This window comes from Monodon monoceros, unplaced genomic scaffold (assembly GCF_005190385.1).
Source record: "Monodon monoceros isolate NGI ecotype Baffin Bay Population unplaced genomic scaffold, NGI_Narwhal_1 Super_Scaffold_5, whole genome shotgun sequence".
NCBI lineage: Eukaryota > Metazoa > Chordata > Mammalia > Artiodactyla > Monodontidae > Monodon > Monodon monoceros.
Window position 1 is genome coordinate 28,649,734 of NW_021703782.1, and position 25,382 is coordinate 28,675,115.

The 25,382-nt window shown below is 45.4% G+C and overlaps 1 protein-coding gene across 9 annotated transcripts in view; it reads right to left on the reverse strand.

Annotated features, from left to right (window-relative positions):
• Positions 1-25,382, reverse strand: part of DAPK1 (death associated protein kinase 1) — a 206,385-nt gene that overhangs the window by 133,757 nt on the left and 47,246 nt on the right. The window contains exon 1 of one of the 9 annotated variants that reach the window (XM_029201702.1): positions 8,556-8,592. The exons of the other annotated variants lie outside the window; for them this stretch is intronic. The gene's annotated coding sequence lies outside the window, so the exon portion shown is untranslated. Of the gene's footprint in view, positions 1-8,555; positions 8,593-25,382 lie in introns of those variants that run through there. 9 annotated transcript variants of the gene reach the window in all.

Genomic DNA, 25,382 nt, shown 5'->3' on the forward strand with positions numbered 1-25,382 from the left:
CAGTTTTACTTTGTGTACACTTCATTCAGATCTCGCTAGATACTCTAGCTCATTAAGAAGGGAATCAGAGGAGAAGGACGTACCTGGTAAGGGGCCACATTCCAGCAGAACACAAAATCTATCTTCGTTGAAAACATAAAGTTGATTGTTTTAAGTGTATAGCTTTGAAGGCCTTCTAAATTAGTTTTCTTTTGAAAAGTTTAGTCATTTTTTGGTAGAATACTGAACTCTATATGTGAGGCCCTGTTCAAAATTTCAGTTACATTTTCTTATTACATTAAGCCCAGAGTTTCAAATGAAAGAAAATGAGATGGAAGAAATGTTGAAAAATACATATGACCTCCGGGCACATGATCTACTCCAGGTGAAGGGCATAAGATGAATTGCTGGTTTGTTCCCTGGCCACGACCCTCTACCCCTGTGGGAAGTTTCTCCAAGTTTCCAAACTGGTTCAGTCAGGCAGGTTTTAAGGCTGGCTCTGTTTTGTAGGCTGGTCATGTGAGCACATTGCTTTTGACTCACAACAGCTTACTGTCCACATGGCCAAGAGGGAATTGGGAGAAGAATCAACTTCTGATTTCCACCCTGACCTAGCCATAAATAACATGTGAATCTCAAAACGGAAATGGGCTTAAACACCTCTGAAAGCACAGGACCTGGAATCAGCTTATTTATTATTGATAAGGATAACTACATAATTTAAAATCCATTTTGATTGCAGAATATTGTTTAAGTAAAATTAGCTAAGGGCTTCCCTGGTGGCGCAGTGGTTGAGAGTCCACTTGCTGATGCAGGGGACACGGGTTCATGCCCCGGTCCAGGAAGATCCCACATGCCGCTGACCCTGCGCGTCCGGAGCCTGGGCTCCGCAACGGGAGAGGCCACAACAGTGAGGGGCCCGCGTACCACCCCCCCAAAAAAAAAATTAGCTAAGTTTTTTTAAAAGTCACAGCTTGTTTCCATCATCACGATTTGTGCTCTGGCAAAGCTGAGTCTATCTGCCTACAGACAGAAGAGCTTTAATGACAGATTAAGGTAACTCCCACCACTCACTGCCATTCCCCACTCCTCCCCTCAGAAGGAAAAATGAAAACAAAGGCACAAAAACTATGCAATTTAAGGATTACAGTTGGTGTGCAAGGAAGCTATGTTTTTGGAGGCTGGTCTGAACAGCTGAGTGAAACAGCCTGCATCGTGGTTTTAGATGATGAGTCTAAAAGTGGTCAAGGAGACTGAGTGGGTAGAGAGACCACTCAGAGAGGTCACCTCTGACTGGGGCACACAGTCCTTCTCTGCTGACTTTGCTTTTTTAAAAAAAAAGTTTATTGGAGTATAGTTGCTTTACAATGTTGTGTTAGTTTCTACTGTACAGCAAAGTGAGTCAGCTATACGTATACATATATCCCCTCTGTTTTGGATTTCCTTCCCATTTAGGTCACCACAGAGCACTGAGTAGAGTTCCCTGTGCTGTACAGCAGGTTCTCATTAGTTATCTATTTTATACATAGTATCAATAGTGTTTATATGTCAATCCCAATCTCCCAATTCATCCCACCCCTCCCTTTCCCTCTTGGTATCCATACATTTGTTCTCTACATCTATGTCTCTATTTCTTCTCTGTCTATACCAATGTTTTCAGATTCCATATATATCCATTAATATACAATATTTGTTTTTCTGACTTACTTCACTCTGTATGACAGTCTCTAGGTCCATCCACATCTCTACAAATGACCCAATTTCCATTCCTTTTTATGGCTGAGTAATATTCCATTGTATATATGTAGCACATCTTCTTTATCAATTCCTCTGTTGATGGACATTTAGGTTGTTTCCATGTCCTGGCTATTGTAAATAGCACTGCAATGAACATTGGGGTGCATGTATCTTTTTGAATTATGGTTTTCTCAGGGTACATGCCCAGTAGTGGGATTGCTGGGTCATATGGTAGTTCTACCTCTCCGCTGACTTTGTAGTAGGGGGAGTGAGGATAGCATCCCACAGAGGTCTGTGTCATCTCCATTTTACAGTAGAGTCAACACCAAGTTGTATAAAGGCCACACACTGAAATAATGATGATGTGTTCATATTACCTGTCCTCACGCACTGTTGGAACCATACTCTGAGTACTGCTTCTCCCTAACACTTCCAAAATCCTCTTCAGAAGTTTAACTTTGCAGTCCTACCTGGGAGAGCCATACATGTGCTACGTTTATGGGGCAATCAGATCACTACTGGGACACCACAGAGGGCTGAGATGAAGGGAGTCTTAGAGCAGTTGGTAAAGTCATGCAAAGCAAGAGCAGGTATCAACCTGTGTAGTTACTCTTATGTTAGCCTTGTATACAGTAAGTGCCAATAATATCCAACAAACTAAACTTCGGAGCAAAAAATTCCTCCCAAGATAAAGGGATGGAGGATAGAATTCATTCCTGTGTAATCTGCTGTGGAGATTGTACCTTTCAAACCCCAAACCAAGATATGTAGTATAAAAAAGTAAAGTATACTTATGCGGACAAAATATTTGAGATTGCTTCTGCACTGGAACACCCCACCCCCCATGTTAGTTTCCTACTGCCATCTCTGCAAAGTCCCCTTTACCAGGTTCCAGGGATTAGGAGGAGGACATCATTGCGGGCCATTATCCAAGCCTACCACACCTGTAAAATGAGCTAAACATAACCACAGACCTTCTTACTTATTTATTTTTTAAATTAGGAACTAAAAGGAATTGTCGGGAAGAAGGAGCAGACTGGGCAGTTCTATCTATAACCTGGAGGTTCTCTTACCCACAGTTAAAGCTGCTCCCCGCCTGCCCCTTCAATCACTATTTACATGCAGTAACTACTGTCTTTGAATAGATTAGGCCTTATAATTGGCTAATTTTCTATTTTTTTGTCATAATGTCCAGTTTAAGTGAAAAAAAATCTGCATATGCCAGTGAGTCCACACCAGGCCACTCCTAGGCCTCTGGATACATAGCACACACTCGTGTTTTACAGTATTGCGGTGCTTCAGAAGACCATGGACCACAGTGGCTGCTTTCTAGTAGTAGGTGTTCGATAAATCTGTATTGGAAAGATAGATGGGTGGATGGATGTATGGGTGGATGAATGGGTGGATGGGTGAGTGGGTGGATGGGTGGTGGGTGGATGGATAGATGGGTGGCTGCTGACTCGCTGGCTGAGTGGCTGGCTGGCTGGGTGGGTAGCTGGCTGGCTGAATGGGTACGTAGGTGGATGGATGGATGGGTAGGTGGGTAGATGGGTGGAAGGCTGGCTGGCTGGCTGGCTGAATGGGTGGGTAGGTAGATGTATGGATGGGTGGATGGATAGGACAGAAGACATCCAGGAGCCTTTGGGATAAAAATAAGGCCATCAGTCTGTTTCTGCAGCATCAGTTATCTGATTTCCCTAAACTGAAAAAGAGGAATCCCTTTGCAGACAAATAGAAGAGAATGTGTAAACCTGTGGCCTTGACCCTGGAATAGAAGAGTTCAATCCTTCCTGCCCTTGTCTCTCCTGAACTTCCGCACCTCTCAAATAATGTGAAGTTCTTGAAATTCACCAACAGCTGGGCCTCTGTTATTCTTCCCAGACTGCAGATGCTCTAAGCTTGAATTCAAGCTGGCAGGTAGTTGTCTACATTTCCAAAAGTAGAGCACCTAGGATGTGAAGGTGCTGGAAGCTTCATGAATTAGAGCAATGATGATTTATGACTTCACCAGCACCCTTCCAGCACAGAGACTTTCCTAGGAGGTCCCAAACCTAAAGGCAAGTTATCTTGGTTTTATCTACATCGCCTTAGCCATTGTTACAATTTGGGATGGCTGCACAATGTTAAGTGTGGATAGTGGAAATGTTCTCGACCTCTTCCTTCACTGAAGCAAGGCACATTCAGTTTAAAAGGGAAGTCTACAATTATAAGTTATTTGGTGCTTCAAGCAAATATCATTTGTCAAGGAAGGCCAAGAAAATGAATTCTCTGATTCTTTCAGTTGAGGGTCCTTAAAAGACTTCCCTACGTGATGCACTACAGAAATGCACCTGAAGGTGTGTGTGTGTGTGTGTGTGTGTGTGTGTGTGTGTGTTGGGTGCAGATGCAGTGTCCTTCTGCATTAGATGACTTACACCTTGGTTGATGATCTACAATAATTTAACTTTGACTGTAATCTGATGTATGTCCTTTGCTGTCATATCTCAGAGCACTTATTAAGGGTCTGTTGAGGGTACTGTCCTAAGTGTCTTCCTGGTAAGCTGGTGTGCATGGCATCAATGGGTTCAAAGGTACAAAGGCAGTGAAGATGAAGCCCAGATACAGTGAGGATGGAGCTATAAGAGAGCAGAGTTGGAAATTCCAGATGGTCTCAAATCCCAAGATAAGATGAAAATTCCCAAACCAGTGCTGTCAGACGTTAAAAGATAAACATGATCCAAAAGATGAACGAAAGGAAGATAAGACACGTGTTTAGAAATCTGTGACCATGTCCACAGAAAGCTGCTAGACAGCAAGAACACGACCACCTGCCTCAGCAAAATGACAAGTTTTGTTTGTTTGTTTTGTTTGTTTAGATAATAACCAATGTTAGCAAAAGTACAAGCAAACAGAACACTTTCAGAGAGTAGCAGTGAAAAGCACAGCCCTTTTGGGAAACGAATTTAGCACTAGGTAACAAGAACTTTTAAAGTTTAACTTTTGGCTCAGTGAGTCTACTTCTAGGAATCTATCCTAAGGAACTAATCAGAGAAACAAGGACTTATTTACAAGGATATTTGAACTTATCCTGGAAAAAAAAGAATGGAATTAACCAGAGTGAAATGGCTGAGCCAATTACAACAAATCCACAAAGTGCAATTTGATGCTGGCTTTGAAATTCAAAGAATATCATACAAAATTATCATAATATAATGTTAGGTTAAAAAGCAAGATATGCAACTATACATACGATCTTATTTTCATATTAAACATGACATATAAGTGCAAGACTGGAGGCTAATACAGCAAAATGTTAACATTTAATGGGATCCCTGGAGGAATAGGATTATGGGGTATTTCCATTTTCTCCTTCAAAGTTTCCCAGGTTTTTTCAAACTTCCTACACGAGCATGTGGTACATTTAAAATCAGAAGACTTCCATCAAAAGATAGCAGAGGGCTGTAGGAATGAGGCAAAGGCAATGGAAATTTTCTGTGGTCTGTGGGTAGCATCTCACCCACTCCCTGTGAGCCCCTCTGAGCTCATGTTACAATTCTCGCCCTAATTCCAGCATCCCACCCCAAAGAGTAGATGAAGGAGGAGAGAAGAGGAGGTGGGGACGGGAAGAGGGAAGGAGAAAGAGAGAAGACGAGGCGGAAACTCTGTAGAGCAGAAATTTTTTAATCCTGGCACACAATGGAATCACCTGGGAGCCTTTAAAAAATCCCCATGTCTGGGTTCCACCCCAGACTCCCAGCATCACAATCTCTGGGATCAGGGCCCAGGCGCAGGTATTTAAAAATGCACCTTGGGGCCGGGGGTGGGGGGTGGTGCTTCCCCGGTGGCACAGTGGTTAAGAATCTGCCTGCCAATGCAGGGGACACGGGTTCGAGCCCTGGTCCGGGAAGATCCCACATGCCACGGAGCAACTAAACCTGTGCGCCACAACTACTGAGCCTGTGCTCTAGAGCCCGCGAGCCACAACTACTGAAGCCCGCATGCCACAACTACTGAAGCCCGTGTGCCTAGAGCCCGTGCTCTGCAACAAGAGAAGGCACTGCAATGAGAAGCCTGTGCACTGCAACGAAGAGTAGCCCCCGCTCGCCACAACTAGAGAAAGCCTGTGCGCAGCAACAAAGACCCAACGCAGCCATAAATAAATAAATAATTTAATCTAATAAAAATAAATAAAAATGCACCTCGGAATTCTCAGGTCCAGCAAGGTCCGAGAACCCAGATGTAGAGAGGAGTGGTTCTCAAATGTTAGTATACATTCAAATCACCCAGAAGTCTGGTTAAAACGCAGATTGCTGGGCTCTACTCCCAGAGTTCCCAACTGACAAGTCTGCGGTTGGGCCTGAGAATCTGCATTTCTGATGATTTCCCAGGCAATGATACTGTGGAGCTGAGGACCACACTTCAAGAGCTACTGATGTAGAGCAAGAGCTTCTTGGATTTGCCCCAGGGACCTTGAGTCCCATAGCAGATTCTCAGATAAATTTTAGTGACAAACCAGATTATTATTTCTTCCTCTAAACACTGACCGGCAGGGTTTTTTTTCCAAAGAAGGCAAAGGTCCAGAAAATCAAGACAAAGAAAGAAAATGCCCATTCACTAAGCAGCTGCAGGGAACTGGGCACTGGGCTGGACCCTTCACATCCTCTAGAGCTCATTCCATCCTCCTGTGAGGAGGCACGGCCATCTCTACCATAGGAAAACGAAAACTGAGATCCAGGGAAACAGGGTCATTTGCCACGGATGGGTAGCTAGTGAAGGGTGAGGCCGAGATGCAACCAAGGCTTGTCAGATGCCCAAGTTCTGGCTTTTCTCCCTCGGAGAACATACACACATTTTACTAGATAAAACCTTTCCTCTAAGCAAGTATCATGCTGCCTGAAAAGTCATGACCTATATAACATGGGGAAAATGCAGGAGCAAATGTATGAGTTCATTATGCTGTTTTTAAATTCTTACAGTTATTAGTACAGGAAAGCAGCAATGCATTCAGTATAAGAAAACATCTGCTCAGCCTGCCTTTAGCATAAATTCAAACGTATTTTCCATGTGTATGTCTGTGAAGAATGAGCCCATCAAAATCCACTGAAGTTTGGAATACACTGGACACTGATGTTAAAGAGGATTACACTAAAGCAGACATCCCGAGTAGTCGGTAAAAGCAAACCTTCAAGTCATGGGAAGCATCTGTAAAAGACGTGTGATTTGTCTACTTTGGTTTCAGGAGGTAACTATATTCACAGCCTCCCCCTGCAAGGCATGGCCAGGTCTACCCACACCTTCTGTTCTGCTCTAGATTCCACTTGTCAGGGGAGCTCCTTATTACCTGTGTGAGGATTGCTTTGTTCCAACTGTTTGGAATGATTCGGTTGAAGAAATTTATTATTTCCCCACCTCTCTTGGCCATTCTCTTCTAAAGAGAAAACTTTGTCTTTGCTGTTAGGCAAAAAGAGGGGTGGGGGGGAAGTGAGGTGTTAACATCCATTTATGGGCTATACAGAAGTTATCCTAGGTATTTTCTAAGAACAAGGCAGAACATTCTAGAAAAAACACAGAATGGCCCACTCAGTCGTATACTATCTGAGGAAATCTATTTAACTATCAATGTTCAAATAATATGGATGCCACTCCTTAAACTGCTTCTTTGAAACCCCCATGAAGACTGACATCCCAGGTACTTCTAGATCTGGGCTTTCATTTTACAAAATAAGGATCTCAGGACCCAGACACTCCTTAAGATTCACAGGTTCTATCATGCTCCAGAAAGCACCCAATGCTGACTCAAAACAACCATCCCTTCTGGTGCTAAGACTTGGCCCATTTTTCTCTTCTTTCCGTGGTTATAGTTAATCTTTTTGCCCAGCTCCAAACATACGAACAAGCAGTTCCAGCAAGCTGAAGACGGCATCAGGGGAAATGCTATCAATCTACGAGTCTTGCCTTCTGCCTTAAAGCTTTGATTACTGCCAGCAACGGTCTCCTTAAATCTGCATTCCACATCAGCCTTAATTAATTAAATTATTAAATCATAATTAATTGAATAAAAGTATAATGGCCAGCTCTGGCTCCTCTTGGAGGAATGCCTAAGAGATCCAGCATAACCTCAAACCTCCTGTGGTATATAAAGTGGCTTGGAAGCAACAATCTGAAAATCTGGTTCTAATTCAAACACTACTTGGGTTTGAAAATGACCTTAAGACCTTGGTGAGGCATGGCCAGTTGTCTATCCTAATATTTGATCTTTCCTTTGTCTTGAGTCCTAGAATTATCAATTTTCAGCTGATAATCAGGCCACCTTGATATAAAGACTACATTTCCTAGCCTTTCTTGTGGCCATGTAACTACCTAGCTGTGGCCATGTAACTACATTCTGGTGAACAGGATGTGAGCAGAAGTATTGGGTGCAATAGTCAAGGAATGTCCTTCATGAGAAAGGGCATGCCCTTCTTTCTTCTTGCTGGATGGAATGAAGATGTGATGGCTGAAGCATGTGCAGCCATATTGGCAGAGTGACATCATAAAAGAAGGCAAAGTGCTTGATACTACAGAGCTGCCACAGCAGCTCTGGACTCTTACACAAGATAGAAATAAAGTCCTATTTTCTTTAAGCCGTTATTATTTTGGGTTTTCTGTCAAACCCAAGCAGCCAAAACTAATCCTAACAAATATTCAGTAATGAAAATATCTTCAAAACTCCGAATGATCAAGGGTCAGCTTGGGTTAGAGTCATAGAGAAGTGAATCCTGTAGGACCATTTCATAAGCTTACTGAGTTCCTGGACACTTAGGGAGATTGAAGCTGTGCAGAAGTGACTAGTGAAGGTCCTGAGGCCACAGGACACTTACCTAAGGTGCTGGCTAGAGCTGGGAGCACTTCCAGAAGTCTGAGCCTTCCTGGTCAGGGATGGGCAGCAATGACGCAGCCATGCCGGCGAAGCCCCCAGCTGTGCTGTTCGCCTCTGCAAACACACCACACCTCCTTCAGAGCCACTTATCCCCACTGCCCCAGCACCAGCCCCCTGTCCTCCTCACATCACCTCCTGACGTCGTATTAATAAATGGCTGTGTGCAAGGACAGAACTCAAGTGTCACCGGCTCTTCAGGGAGCCGTGCTTCCATCTTGCAGAGACAGAGCCTTAGTTGTGGTGCCACCTGGGAGAAATGTGTAGCACACAATACGCAGTCCAAGGAGGAAGACCAGCTCAGATCATGTGGCAGAAATGAGGCCCATTCCTCCCAGCAACCAGGGCGGTTTGCCAGCTGTGCAGATTCGGCAAGAAGGAAAGAAGATGTGAACTTGGGTGCACATTTCAGCACGTGATACCAGTCAACGTTAAGTCACAGGTAGTGTGAGGAACAAGTGTGTTCCAGACCCCAGGAGGCTAGATTCTCGCGTGTGATCTTGTACAGATCACAGCCGATCTCAGGGCCACAGTTTGCTCATTTTATAAAAGTAAGGCTGTTGTCTTAAGAATCAGCATCTCAAAGGTGGAAGGGAAGCTATGTGTTCCAGAATCTCCGGGCGATTCCAATGATCAGCCAGGTTTGGCAATCTCTGACTTAGAAACTTGCCACTCAGAGTGTTCCGTGGATCTGCAGCATCACACTCATTAGAAATGCAAATTCTCGGTCCCCACCCACACCTACTGAATCGGAATCTGCATTTTAGTAAGATCCCAGGTGATTCATGTACACACCAAAGCTTGGGAAACGCTGGCTTAGGTCCATGATGTCATGACTTCACGGAGAACATCACACATTTAGCCATTGTCCTGAGATCCAATCTCAATACTTGCTTTTCATTTTGTTTCATTTTTTAAAATAAGAGCCACTTATTGTAAGGATTATAAGTGATAATGCTTATATATGTTATGGTATAGTATAAAATGTGAAAAAAATTCTAGTTTTGTTTTTGCTACCACTATTATTAGCTGTGATATTCATTGGTCTTGATTTACCAGAACTCAAGAGAACCACTGGGGGAAGAGAAATTTCAAATTCTGAAGCAACTCTTTTTACTTGAGACACTTTATTCCCAACCCCTGGCAAGTCAACATTCTCCCAATGAACCAAAAAACATTCAAAATCTCAGTCTTGGCCGATACTCCAAAGGCAAAAGAAAACAAAATGACCTGGGACTCGGGGTCATCAACCAAAGTGCTGGCTTTAACCAACAGCAAAGCCAACTCCTTAGGCACTCTCAGGAGGAAAGAGGCTTCCTACCCCGACATCACCATTCAAGGAGGTACAGTGTCATCATATTCGTGTGACAGAAGAATCAAGGGACTGCCACCATCTGCCTGAAAAGCTGATGCCCCCCCAATTCTCACACTGGCACACACTCGTTGCCTGCCTATAACTGAACAGTGCGTAAGTGCTTTTTAAACAGATTTAACCAAAGTTGAACTGCTGGCAAGCAGATGGGCAGCCACATGACTGATGCAAGCTTCAATGTGTGTCACTGGGGCTTTTGCGAGGAAGAGGCAGATTGAGTGGGGGAACCAAACTCTCTCTTTTTCCTTTTCGGTCTCCCCCTTCTGCTTGACATCTGGTCTTTGTCGGGGGACTTGGGGCCCGATGCCTGATCTCTTCCGAATAAGCCTGGTCCCCACTTTGCCACATTCCTCTCAATTGTAAGCACCAGGAGAAACCACTCTACGGGTTACAATTTCAAACGCAAACAGTGGCCACAATGCAAACATTTGCTCTGGGGTTCCCAGCAACGCTGACTTTTGTAAAGAGTGAAGCAGGGTGAGCAGAAGGCTGGGGTCTCCCATCTTGTCCCCAGGTAATAGCTTTTGTTCCCAGGGCACAATTAAGTCACTGTTCACTTTTTGGTGTGTGGACCAAATACACAATGCCTTCCATTCTCAGGGACTAAGGAAAACAGGAGTTGGCATGAGGTGTCCACATTTTCCTTAATGAAATGAACAGCCCAACCCGAAATTCAAGTGCTAAACTTTCAACAGCAAACAAAAGGCTCGTGTTCCAGTCCGGTTCACTGAAACCAAGTGACTTTTATATCAGCCTCGAACCTTGGGAGTGTTTACTTACTTATTCTTCTCTTATCATCACGTATAGGGGTCAGTTCCACATGTAAGCAAGGAAAACAAATTGGGCAAATGACACTTAGGATGAAAAAAAAAATCGCTGAGACGCATAGCCAACACCCTATGTGCTCCTGAATAATTTCTCTCCCTCTTCTGTCCCCCAAATCTAGGGAATCAGGTATTTCAGACATTTGAACAGAAAATTCAGTCTTTGGAATAAAATCTCCTAGGGCGGCTGCCGTAAATGATGATTCCCTTCCTTCAAGAAATTCCTGAGAAGAGGACATGCTCAGCGGGGTTTTCACTCCCTGCACGCAAGTTCTTTGGTTGTAGATGTCCCATGAATTCTAGCTCCGCACGCAAAACCTGTATTACTTACGATATGTGCAACTGGCTGTTCATTTGCGTAACAAAATAAGAAGAAGAATGGAAAAGAGCATGGCCCAACTGGAGGGTAATATCCTTGGAGTTAAAGCAAAGCACTTGACGATATATAAAAAGATACATATGGCAGATTTCCATCAAAGCCATTCTGAGATGTAATAAAATTAGTCCTAAACCCAAGTTTTCTCCCCTTTTCTGATCAACTCAATAGTAGTATCTCAGAGTGTTAATAATTAGACAAGGTTGGAATCAGAAGGGAAGTTTCTAGTAGACAGAGAGGCTTAAACAGTCAGAATGAAGTGCATATCCTGTAGATACAAGAGGGAAATGAGGTCAGGAGTCCATACAGGCCCAGGTGATATTTGATCTGCAGTGTTTGTACCTTCTGTCTCCTGGACTGCAACTCACAGAAATTCTGCTCTTATCACAAAAGAACAACAAAAATTATATTAGCAAGTGACTCAGTTATGCAAAGACCAACACTAAATGTGCAGTGCAAACTTCAAAATGAGGGGTGTAAGAATCAGATGCGGGGAAAAACAAACTGCTTTTGTTTCATAAGCTTTTCTAACAACTTAAGACCCAGAAACACAAATATTATATTGCCAGCTATAAAATCATGACATTCAGAGTTTTTGAAGTTGTGTTTTATGGTGATTTTTTGAATCAAAAGAGAGTAAAACTTTGTTTACATTATTGGTCAAAAGTGTTTTCTGTAATCTGAAAGAGAACAAAGCAAGGGGACAAATAGCTCTCAGCCCTGCATTTACAGCTGTTTGGCACCATTTCTACAAATGACACAAGATCAGTGGGCTGGAAGACCTCTCATAGGGAAAGCCTGAGTTTAACCAGAAGCCCAGCCTGATCCAGTCCTCACTGCCCCCTCTGACCCCACTCCCCAGCAGTTAAGAGTTAGGCAGTCACAGCGTTTGTGCCTTAACTGACATCTGTTTCAGGAGATCTATTTTCACCTCACGTGCTTGCCAAAGTGGGACACTAAAGTATTTCTATTTATTGGTTGCAAATGGCATCTCTGTGCGTGTACTTGGGTGCCCACAAGGTAGGGGGTGGTTTACAAAGGGCTGCTCAAAACCTAAGCCAAGGATCATCTGGGGTCTTTAAAAAATAAAGAGTCCAGGGCCTCCCTGAGGTTTTTATTCATTGGACAGGAGAGGCGTTGCAATGCCCATGTTAACAAGCCCCCCCGGGCTCTTTGATGCTGTGAAGTCTGAAACCCCCAAACCTGGAGTAATCGTTCTCAACCAGAGTTACAGGGAGCTGTTGAGAATGCAGGTGCCTAGACCAGACCTGGACCAATTAAATCTAATCTTGGAGGCTGGACCTGGGTAGCAGTGGTTTCTAAAGTTCCCAGGATATCCCCCAGAACCACTGAGACTAATGCAGACTGGTGCCGCTTATGCAAAATGAAGATGGCCTAAGGCGTTCCCTATATCAAGAGAACCCCCCAACCCCTGTATTTTTTAAATCACTCCTGCTAGGTTGACACTTCCTTTTTGGAGCTGACTCTATGTTCCTCTAAACTCCTTTCCCAGTATTAAGTCTGCTCATTACCTCAGCCCAGAATTACACCAAGTCCCTTCCTGTGGCAAGATCCTCCTTCAAACACAGGGCGTGGGTGATTAACAACTGCAATTTAAAAATGGATCTGCTTTGCAACAGTTCCAAACTATAAACTACAGCTCAGACAGTCCTCTTCCCCCTTTCCAAGGATTTTTGGAAAATGTTTTTTTAATGACTTCTGTGCATCCCCCAAGGTAAGTTTAGATAGCCTCCCCTTCTGTATCCTGGTGGGCAGCCACCTTGTGGAGTTTAGACCCCTGGATGGGGGCAATATGATTAAGCTGCGGGGTGATGCCATGCATACTGCATCTCATTTTCAAACTCTCTTTAGCCAAGATTTGTTGAAGCTGAGGGACTTAAAGCAGGCTCAGGAAGGTAGTGACGTGGATGAAAAAACATCTCCCCCATGGACTGCATTAATTAGAAAATGAATTGCTTCAACAAACTCTTTTAAAATGCAAGTACCCTCAAAAGAAGCGAAGCCTCATTCACCAGGGAATGTTACTTTAATCCACTGATCAAACTGGAGGGCTGTGGGGATGATCGTTGTTCGAGCCACAAAGTGTGAAAAGAAATGAATCCACTGTCAATATTTTAAAATGAATTCTCAGCATTGCCTAGACTTGGAAGAGCTGGCAGTGCTGGCCCAGTCCGCACGTACAACCATCACACAGTGAATAACGGCAGCCCCCTTGGGATGGCCCTGTGCTCTCCAGCTGGACACAGGCCTCACTGCTCCCTATTGCCTGGTACCTGGTCAGCTTCACACATTTGCTGCTAGGAGCAGAGGCCCTGCTGACATCTGAGTTGGCAAGCTCTTCTTTACTCAACGACTCACCCTAAAGTGACAGAACTGGTGATAGGATCTGCATTCGCATTTTTGGTCTCCTACTCCTTAGCTATGAGGTCTTAGATGGTCACAACCTCCTCCTGGGATGGAGCCTTAATTTCTTTAACATTACTATTCCAGTTGAGGAGTGACAGCTTCCTGGGGTGGCTGTGAGTATTGAAAGGAGCTGAAGGTGAATATAAAAGTGTTTGGAAGCTAAAGTAGCAGGCGCATGTAAATGACAGTTGTCCAGTCAGCTCAAGACTGCTGTTGGGAACAGCTGAATCATGCTTGGGTGGGAACGCCATGGAGGGCAGTTGGGGGCAGGGGCGGGGGGAGAAGAGACTGGGCTCATGAATTAATGTGACGGCAGGCAACCTGGGGAATCCAGGTGCTAGCCCCCTGGGGGCAGAGACCACAACCCTCACCTGGAAGAGCGCAAATCTGACCAGGGCTTCCACCTCGGCGAGCCGACCAGTGGAAACCAAGCCAGCTGCTGAGTTCGAACGAAGAGACTAGCTTGGGAGGTTGCAAAGCGTAGTCTTACAACTGAGCCTCCTAGTTGCCCCATTACTTCGGGTCTGACCCAGCATCTCCAAATGAGACCGGGGTCTCCTGATCCACACCTGGTCTTTCTCTAACAGGAAGAAATATAGGCAGAAGAAAGACAAAGAGGAGCTGAGAAGACAGTCACTTATTCCTACCCCATCCCCCCACAGACCTTATCTTTCCCTTTATTATCAGTTTAGTAGGTTATTTGCATTTTGGCAGGATTTCCCTTTCCCAGGGCCTATCAACTGAGTCTGGAGGAGACGGCAGATGGCCTGCTACACAGCTAATCTGAGTACATATTCAAGACAATAAACAGCTACAGATTGACTTGGCACCAGCCACCAGGGGGGGGACGCCAAGCATTTCTCAAGTCCCCTCGACTTTGCCTTTACTTGCTGTGTCAATAGAAAGAGTATATTTTAATCTCCTGATAATTTGTTTTGGAAGGAACTCTATATTTCGTAAGTAGTCCAACTATATCTTCAGATGACCTACAAGCACGAATTCTAGGGCACCTCTCTTTGCATTGGTAAACTTGATCAATCAGCATTCTTGCTGTCTTGATTTCCAACTAGTCATCAAAATGTACAAATGTCTTTTCAAACATACACACCGTACACTTCCAAACATACACACTGTACACTTCGAAACATATATGCTCTTTCCATATTGACCACAGGATGTGTCCCAGGTAGGAGTCAAATGCCCTGCTGAAATCTGCTGTGTGCCAGGACCACACTTCTCTGTTCCCGCAGCCCAGTCATCTTTTCAAATAAGAAAGTAAGGTTAGCCTGATATGACCAGCTCCCCAGCGTTCACTGCTTTCCTTTCATCCTTCTAAGAAGCCGATTAATGTGTCTATCCCATCCTTGTTCTTCTTCAGAACACCAGTCTACAAAATTTTTTTGTTTTGTTTCTGTATTTAGTATCTGTCAGAATCTAGGCTAGTTCTGTAGTCAACAGTACTGATATAGTTCATTCTCCCCACCTTATTTCTGGTAGATCCTTTAAAAATCTCAGCTTATTTAGAACACTCCTTTCCCAATAAATATCTCCTTCTACCATTGCTCTTCAATTGGAGCACCCTCAAAATGATCAAGCTCACTTTATTTGCCATATTCTGTGTTCTACGGCCATCAGCACTGCTATTAAGACTCATCCCTATTAAGTGTCCATCAACAAGTTCATGAATGAAGATGTGGTGTACAATATACAATGAAATACTACTCAGCCATAAAAAAGAAGGAAATTTTGCCATTTGCAACAACATGGATGGACTTTGAGGTTTATGCTAAGTGAAATAAGTCAGACAGAGAAAGACAAATACTGTATGATATTACTTATATGTGGAATCTAAAAAATATATCAATAACAAACTAGTGGATATAACCAAAAAAGAAACAGATACAGATATAAAGAACAAACTAGTGGTTACCAGTGGGGAGAGGGAAGTGGGGAGGGGCAACAGAGGGGTAGAGGATTAAGAGGTACCGACTATTATGTATAAAATAAGCTACAAGGATATATTGTACAACACAAGAAATACAACCAACATTCTATAATAGCTATAAATGGAGTAAAACCTTTAAAATTCGTGAGTCACTATACTGTACACCTGTAACTTATATAATATTGTACATCAACTGTACTTCAATAAAAAAAGACTCATCCCTATTTTTTTTCTCCATGAACCACTGAGGACCTCTGTAACTACTGACTGTTGTTCTTGGGCACCTGGGTTATCTTATGGCCTTGCTACTCAAAGTGTGGACTGCGGGGGCTTGTTAGAAATGCAGACTCTTATACCGTATGCTAACACACATATATGGAATCTAAAAAAAAAAAAAAAGGTTCTGAAGAACCTAGGGGCAGGACAGGAATAAAGACACAGAGAATGGACTTGAGGACATGGGGAGGGGGAAGGGTAAGCTGGGACGGAGTGAGAGAGTGGCATGGACATATATACACTAGCAAATGTAAAATAGATAGCTAGTGGGAAGCATCCACATAGCACAGGGAGACCAGCTCGGAGCTTTGTGACCACCTAGAGGGGTGGGATAGGGAGGGTGGAAGGGAGATGCAAGAGGCAGGAGATATGGGGATAAATGCATATGTATAGCTGATTCACTTTGTTAAACAGCATAAACTAACACACCATTGTAAAGCAATTACACTCCAATAAAGATGTTAAAAAAAAAAAAATGCAGACGCTTGGCCCCTCTCCAGACCTACTGAATCAGAGCCTGCGTTTTAACAAGATCCCAGGCGATCACGTGCCCATGGTTAAAGTGTGAGAGGCACTGCTGTATGATATCCAGTTATAGTCAGGACTCGGCAGCCATGTTCCCACTACCAGTGCAGTGCCCACCCTCACAAAGGAGTTATTCTCCACACTTTGTCTCCCAATGGACTGCCACATCCACTGTGTGTCAGGATCTGAGTAGAGGCCCAGGAGTCAGTGAAGGAGAGGACAGCCTCTTCCCCTAGGAGGTCAGCATCTATCTAATGGGAGATACCAACCTGTAAACAAAGAACCACAGGACGACAGAGAAAGTATCAATAAAAGACATGTGTATCGAGGGCTCCAGGGGAACTCAGAGAGGTACCTGGATCTTGAAGATAGGACAGAAAGTTCCGAGAAAGGAAGTGAGGGGCGGGCATTCTAGACTGAAGGGACAACACGTCCAAGGAGGAGCCAAAAATCACATCATGTTGGAGAATGACAAGAAGGTCGGTCTCGCTGGGTCAGTGCAGGGACTGGGCAACAGTCAACCACTGGGCACAAAAACCACCCCAAGCTTAGTAGTTCAAATAACAATAACTGGCTTGCTCACAGTTCTGATGGTTGCAGCATGGGCTGGGCTCATCTGGGCAGGTTGTCCACTCCTCATGGTGCTATCCAGGCTCATTCACCTGTTTGCAATCCAGTGGGATTGGCGGGGGCTGATGGCCTCGCTTACGTGTCCGGTGGCGCCTGCTGGCCGTCAGCTGGGCTCCTCCCTCCACATGCCTCTCATCTTCCAGGACGTTACCCAGAGCGCCCTTATGTGAGGATAACGTGTACCAAGAGAGCGAGGCCTGGCCTTGGAAGTCACAACATCCCTTCTGCAGGATTCTGTTGGCCAGGACAAGTCACAGGGCCAGTCCTGATTCAAAGGGAAGGGAAGAACAGCAATGCCAAACTGCCAAGGGGTGTGCCACCGAGAGGTTCCTTAGCGACCATGAATATTACAATGCACCCCAGAATGGAAAGAGATATTATTAGGGCATGAGTTTATACCTTCTCTGTGGGGCCCTTAATTCAAAAGCATTCAAGTAGCCTAAAATCCTATTTACCTTTGTAGCCCCAATTGCAACTCCCGTAGTCCTTTCCACACAGTGGGTGTTTAATAAATTCATGTGGATTAATTGTCACAAATACACATAACTATAAACTCAGGAATTGGAATTTATCAGCAGAGAATTCCCAAAGGCCCAGTTAATAAAGAATAAAAAGTCTCTTTTGCTTACAAAAAACGTTGAGACGACAGAATAAGAACATGACCCTTTCACAAAGAGTATGTGCCCCGAAATTCACCAGTAACAAATCTCCAGGGAGACCGTTGCTCTCCCTCCATTTACCAACCTTCACTCCAAATCCCATCATGTGTCATGAGGGAAGTAAAAAAGTTTAAGAGGTCAGCACTTGCTTTAGGTTCCATTGAAAAAGCAGAGCAGTCATCACGTCTGGGCAGAATCCTCTTTTTAAGCTTAATACACAGCAAATTGTCTTTCCTTGGCAGTAACAGCAGACCGCTGTTTCAACCTGTCCTCCTAATCTGGACAGCTGACAAGATATCATTCTATGAATTAGACCTGGCAAGATTTATTTCCTTCTGGACATTGTGCTTGAGATTAAGCTAAATGGTATGGTAAGGTTATATGGGAATCTCAGCTTTCTTCAGGTATAAATAATGTAGGGACTTGGATTAGCAGTGCCTGACCCCTTTTCTGTAAAAATGTAACTCTTTATTAAAATAACTACTGTGGCAGTGCTATTCATCACATATTTCAGGGACCTTTCCGGTCAGGATATGGTAGGAGGGCGCCCCCCATGCTCTTCAAGTTAGGCTTGGCCATGTGACTTCCCTTGGCCACCAAAGTACTTGCCTTGGATGAAAGCTTCACGAGCCAGTCCTCAATATGCCACATCCTCTTCCCTCACCAATGTGACTGTCATTTTTCAGATGGTAGAGCTTTGGTCCCGTGGTCAGGACGTGTGAGACAGAGCCCCCAGCTCACTCATACTGGGCATTGGCATTGTTTGTTACAGCGGCATGACTTTGCCTGTCCTAACTTACTATAACTACGCTGAACATGTAAGTATCCTTAATTGCTGGGAGGAAGAAAGTGATAGCCCGTTTAAGCAAGATGACTCCTGGTTTTAGAGCAGTTTACGTGCTCCTCACTTCCCTCTGCCTAATTGCTCCTACTTCTCTCTCCTTGCCTGCCTCGAATTTAGGAAACTGCTTTACTTCCTTTCTTTGCAGGAAACGCACAGAAGTGACTGGGTTAAGGGAGAGAGCTTGCGGCCTATCAAGTTCCTCTCTGGCACGGGATCTTGGCTTTGACCCCTTTGACAGCATCCCCAAGTCTAGATCATAGGGTCACAGGATATTCGTGTTGCCCATCGGGACCATTTCATTCACAATCCTGACCCTGAGTAGCAAAGAGTGAGCCACTTGCCTAGAGTAAGTAGCAAACCCAGGTCTGAAACCCGGCTGTTTTCCTGGGCTCATTGCTGACTCATAGACTGTCCCCCCGACACTAGTACATACACTGTATGGAAGCCAGTTCCTGCCTGTCTTCTCTTTCCCCTGGAATCTGACTTGCCTTTTCTGCCTCTATACAGCTGGTCTGAGGGTTCCGAGGCTTGAGATTCCCCTGCTTCCCCAAGAGGTTTCTTTTCTCTGGTCCCACAGCTATATCGCCTCAAAGGCCAGCCCCTGGACGCCCAAAGCCTACCACTTCTGTTCACAGCGACTCAGCAAGGAAACCCTGCCCAAACTCTCCAGCACTCCCGCTGAGCCCTCCAAAGTAGGGCCTGGAACCCTGACTGCCCTGTTCCTACTTCACTACTTCGAGGAGCCAGGACTTATGACAATCCCCACACTCCCTGTGACCCCCTTCCTTCACAGGCCCCCTGTGAAGCGCGGAGGAAGAGTAAATTACCTGTCTGCTCAAACCACGAGGGTATCTGGGCAATCGCAGTCTCTGCAAACCAGCCTCAAAAACTCTCCCCCATCCTTTCTAACAAAGACCTAATCACTATGAATGAGTGTCTTTATTAAGCTGCAGTCTGATGAACCATCGTCTGAAAGAGACTTCTTTAAGGGGACAACCCTTTTTTCCCCTTTCACATTTTAAAACCCATTTAAATAGAAGAATTTTAAAACAGACCCATGCAGAGGAGACCTCACAGGCAGCTACTTTATCCCACACTTCTCCGTGACCAGACGCACAAAGAAACCAGACAGGGATACAACACACCCTTTTCCTCTATTTTTGGAAGAATTTAGAGCCCGCACTCACAAAGGGAAGCTGGCCTGCTCTAGCAGCAAAAGAAGCAGACAAATGCCTCTAGTATCAAGGGCAGGCCATTTGAAAGGGGTCTGTGCCCCCAATTCTTGGTACCGTAGCCTGAACCCCAAGAGGGTGGATGCTGAAGCCACCAGATGAGCTGCTGGCTGCCTGCCCTATGTCCACCCGCTTCTGTCTTCCCAGCAGAATCAAACTTTATTCATGGCAGCCACGTGCCTTGCCTCCCATGCTCCGGCGGTGGGGCCAGGGTACCGTGTGACATAGTCTGGCTGATAAGCGGACAGAGCCTCAGGTGGCACCTCTGGGACCCTTTACACTTCCCACCCTCTTGCCTGAACCATGGGCATGGCGGATGGAGCTTTGGTGGCCACCACGGAACCTCACAGATGACAGTGACCCCTAAGGATGGCAGGGGAGAAACCCAGGAGTCTGTGTCTCCAATGGCACCGAGGGGCCACCATGTCACACTCGGCCACTTACCTCCCCACTTTTGTAGGAGAGAACAATTAACCCTTTAACAGGTCAAGGCTACTGTCACCCAACATACCCAAACATTGCCCCAATGCAAAGCCTCTCCAACCTACCATCTGAACAGGGTCATACCCTAAGCAGACCTGGGGAATCTCTTTTTTCTATGGAAAGTCAATGACCCAGAGAAATTAAAAGTCAATAGGAGGCATCATTAGACTAAAAATCCACTTTTGGCAGACACATTTGATACATTTTGGGGTGATGCTGGGGAGAGAATAAAGGTTCAGCACTTGCTGCTCTTAAAATATGAAATAAGCACAAACTGCTCCTCATCTAATACAATAATTGTCTAGATATTTTAATTACCTATTATATTTGGAGGGAAATGGGAGGGAAAGGAAGGAAAGATAAGATGGAAGGGCACCTAAATATCCATCAGTGGATGAATGGATAAAGAAAATGTGAGATACATTCAGTGGAATACCATTCAGTTCAAAAGGAACCTCTAGGCCACCACAGAACATTTCCATAATTGCAGAAAGTTCTTTCGCACAGCATCGGTATAGACACTACTGTATACTACACTGTACTATATGGTAATGGGAAGAAGCCTTCCTGGGACACTGGGAACTTGGGGGGTACCAGTGATGACACACAACCTCTCTCTGCCTCAGTTTCCTCACGTGTAAAATGTATTACACCCAACATATATATATATGTTATACATAAGTTATAGTATTAGCGTGTAACTTATAGGCTTGTTAAGTGGAGTAAACGAGATCACACCTGTAAGGCACATGGTAAGAGCTCAATGAATGCTAGGTATTATTTTGGGGAAGGGCGCAACTAGAATACAAATGCACACAAACACACATACATTTGGGACTCCCTGCAGCGAGAGAGCATGAATCAGTCATCTGTACACCTTCCCCATCCACAGAAAGCGTAACACATCCTGATTAAACAACTGAAATGGACAGCACCTCCAAGATGGCCCACCAGGTACCAGGCACGGTGACCAGGTGCAGGGAGATCTGGTCTCCCTTCTCCCACCTGCCTATCAGGAGTCCAACCAGAGGGAATGAGGGGATGGGGACCACAGGTGGGAGGCCACATGGGTAGGCGCAGCCCAGAGCAGGCTCTGACTGAGCCCCCACTTGGCCCCAGCAGGCTGTTCAACGAGGCAAGTGAGGGATCCACAGAGGAAAACTGCTGCCCCTGTCAACAGGAACCCCTTTCATCGCAGCCCTTCCCTCCAATGACTCTGCGGGATAGATAGCAGACACCCAGGGACCAGCTGGTACCAGGAATTGTTCATGTCCCTCAAGAGGGGCACTGACATGCAATGACTGTCTTGCACCTTGCCTATCTGCTACTGTGTACGTGTTTATGTGTGTGGACATATATATGTGTGCATTTATGTATGTGGAGCATATATTCAAGTGATTCCAAGCTCCTTTACTTATTTAAGATTTTTTCACGGTTATAATATATCCCTTAATTTTATAGGCTTACTTGTTTTATTTTCTCCCACTAGTCTGTGGGTTTATTCTCAGATTTTGTAATGCTGCCCGTTGGTTTACTCATGACAAAAGGGTATGACCCATATTGTTTGGTATCTTCCTAGGAGGCCTCAAGGACAGTATGGACAGGCTAAGACACCCAGTGTGCAGATAAGACATCAGCCCGGGAGATTCTGTGACCATGATGTGAAACCAGACAGATCACCTGTATCCTGCACTTGGCTTCCAAGGGGCTGGCAAGATGACAGGACGTGTGATGAGCTAAGTACCAGTTACCACGTTGGGCTCTCACTCAGGATCCTGATCACTGAAGTTAAAATTAAAGACTGATCATGGTTGGGTAAGTGAAAGAAGGAAAATGCTCTAAGGATTAATAATTGACTTTTCCAAGAGACACACTTGGCTAAAGGATTAGGTATTTTAAAAAACCCAACACATTTTTCTCTTAACAGATAACTTCTCAATAAGTAATGGTTTAAGTAATAGGAGGAGGATTCCGTAGGAGACAGAAAAAAAACTAATGACTAAAGTTGTTTGTCAATAAGAGCAATGAACATGGGGAATTCCTTGGCGGTCCAGTTGTTAGGCCTCTGTGCTTTCACTGTCAAGGGCCGGGGTTCGATCCCTGGTGGGGGAACTAAGATCCCACAAGCTGTGCAGCATGGCCAAAAAAAAAAAGAAAAGAAAAGCAATGAACACTCGTTATTTTTTTATATTTATTTATTCATTATTTTTATTTGGTTCCACCGGGTCTTAGTTGTGGCATGTGAACTCTTAGTTGTGGCATGCATGTGGGATCTAGTTCCCTGACCAGGGATGGAACCCAGGCCCCCTGCATTGGGAGGGCAGAGTCTTAACCACTGTGCAACCAGGGAAGCCCCTCAATGTTATTTTAAATTTACAATTTCTTAATCTGCATGGCTTTAGAGCTCACAAAAGAGGCTTCTTTGAGTCACAGAAGGAAAACTAATATTCTTCTCGAATACAGCACATCAGAAGCACGAGGAAGGGGCCAGATGTAGTGAACAGAGGGCAGGACAAAGACAAGAGGTGATTCTCCCGAGGCCCAGCCCCGGAGGAAAAGGCAGATCTCAGGCTTCTGGACTCTTCTCAGGAGTCCCACGCGTGCCTCAGAGGGCTGTCTGGCACACGTGGGGCTGCCAGGTAACACGCTTTGAACAAAGGGCTCGAGACCAAAGAGGATTTGAAAACCACTGGCCTCACAAAGCCAGGCGCTGAGCTCTGAGAAGCCATCCGGCCGAGAAGGGAGGTGCTGGCCCTCCGGGAGGCCTCCTGCAGAGCGGCCTCAGGGAGGATGGGGTTAGAGGCCAGGCCTCCACCTTCCTCTTTCCTTGACCCATAAAGGGCGTGAGCAGCTGCTGGCCAGACGGGAAAAGCTGAAAGTCCTCCATCCACCTCCACCACCAGGTCCGAGGAGCTCTGCCCGCCCGGCTTCCGCCTCTGGGCTGGCCCCTTGGGAAGAGCAGCTCAGAAGGCCCAAGCCCCCAGCCTCTGGGCCCTACCTCAGTGACCGCACACCATTTCAGCCTGGAAGTCGTCCTCCTGAGGGGCTGGGCGCCACACAGGCCTGGGCCAGAATCCTCGCATGGTGTTCTGAATACCTTGGCCTTGAGCAAATGACTTCACCTCTCGGAGACCAAGGCTGCCCTCCGTGGAAGGGCAGTGGAGCTGCTTCACTGGGTTTCGGCGCGAGAACACGGTGGCCCTACCTGCCGCACTGGCGCCAAACCCTCCTCCCTACCAGACCACGGGGTCATGCTGTCCTGTCCACCGAGGTACCCCAGGGGCCTAACGCTGACCAGTGTGTGGCAGTTTTCCCATCAATATACGGTGGTAAGTCAGTGAGCCAGAGAGCAAACTGGGCGTCGTGAGTAGCTGAGAGGGTGTGGGGGCACACGTGGGCACTTAACCCGGCCCTGCCACCTTTGACAGGGAAGCTCTGGCAAGGCCCTCCAGCTCCCTCCCTTAGCCTCCTCACCCGCAAAATGAATATGCAAGGACTGCAAGGATTAAAACGAGATAATACGTGAAAAAGCACTTGGTGCGGTGCCCGACCCTCACAGCTGCTGGGCCACACAAGCTGCTGTTAATGAAATGTCCACCCCAAATTGCCTTCTCCTGTTTTTGGTCCTGCCTCACCAATGAGTCCCAGTGACCAAGATTAGAAAGAAGATAAGTGGCTCGGTTCCTCTGCTCCTCGGCAGTAATTATGATGGTCACATTCGCACTTGCTCCTTCATTCATAATACTTAATTTTCTCAATTGTCTTTTTAAGAATAAAACAGTATCTCCCGCAGTGGCAGCACGTGACTACCTCCATTCCTTCAAATAATAATTTTTCTGTGCACTGCTTCATCATATTGATATGGAACTCACCTACGTTTTAGTTAGCCAGTAATTTTACAATAGTGCACTCTGCATACCTGTGCTTAACAGTAAGTTTTAAGGTGTTTCTAGTGCTTAGTTTTTTAAACTTGGGGCTTAAATTTTTTGTTTTGTTTTTGTTGTTTGTTTACTAATATTTCCAAAGGAAAGTACCAGATGACCCCAGGGTATCAGTCCCAGCTTCTCCCTGTGTCCATGAGACAGGAGACAGGCTAAAGGGAAGGACAGATACATTGCTTTAGAAGGTTAAGACCAGGCTTAGCTCTGATCTAATTGCTTCCTGATTTAACATCTGCTTAAGAACATGCTATATTAGGGAAATGCTCGAACGGGACAGCTAGATCAGGAACTGGGTCTTCTCAGAGCAATGAGGTTCAGAAAGAAGGAACTTACTTACCTGAGAAAAAGGGATGTTATGTAAACCCCCAAGTCCTTAAAAGTTATACTAGTGAGGCTGCCCTGAGCACACAGCTCTCCTGTATCTGCTTTGCTGCGGCTCTGAGAGGCCGGTCCACAGCTCCTCCTCTGTTCCAGCAAGTCACTTGGCTCCCTGACCCATCTAAAGAGCCATCATTACAACAGCACGCCAGGTTCTGGTAGAGGATTTGTCATCAGCTGGGCTTCTCTTTAAAGACCTCCCGGAGAACCAGCTGAAGTTGAGAGCACAAACCCCCTGCTCCAGGTTTCCAGGGGAGGTGGTGCAGGGAGCCAGGGCGGGACCAGCTGCCTCTGTCCCTCCGAGTAGTCAGCAAGCCCAGAGCAGTTGATGGGCTTTGCTTACTTGGATCCAGGTTGCCATGGAGATCAGGAGTCTCCCTGGATGTCCCCACTACAGGACCACTGGAGGAAGCTAAGTGAGCACCCCTAAGTCAAGGCAGTGTGCGGGGTTGGAGGGGGATTGTGTACAGAGTTGGTAGGTTGGGACCCCCAATGTCCTGCTGAGTCAGAGGGAGTGTTCTGGCTTAGTCACTGTTATGTCTGGAGGGACAGGATTTTTTTCTTTAAACTGAATCTTCTAGATGAAATGAAGATGACTTTTTTTTTTTTTGGTATTACATTTTACTTTTATTGCTTCCAGTATTCCACAATTATTTAATCATTAATTAAATTAATGATTGCTATTGAGCTTAAAAAAGACCTTGAGGGGGACTTCCCTGGTGGTTCAGTGGTTAAGAATCTGCCTTCCAATGCAGGGGAGGGGACACAGGTTTGATCCCTGGTTGGGGAACTAAGATCCCACATGCCTCAGGGCAACTAAGCTGGAGCACTGCAACTACTGAGCCCTCGCGCTCTGGAG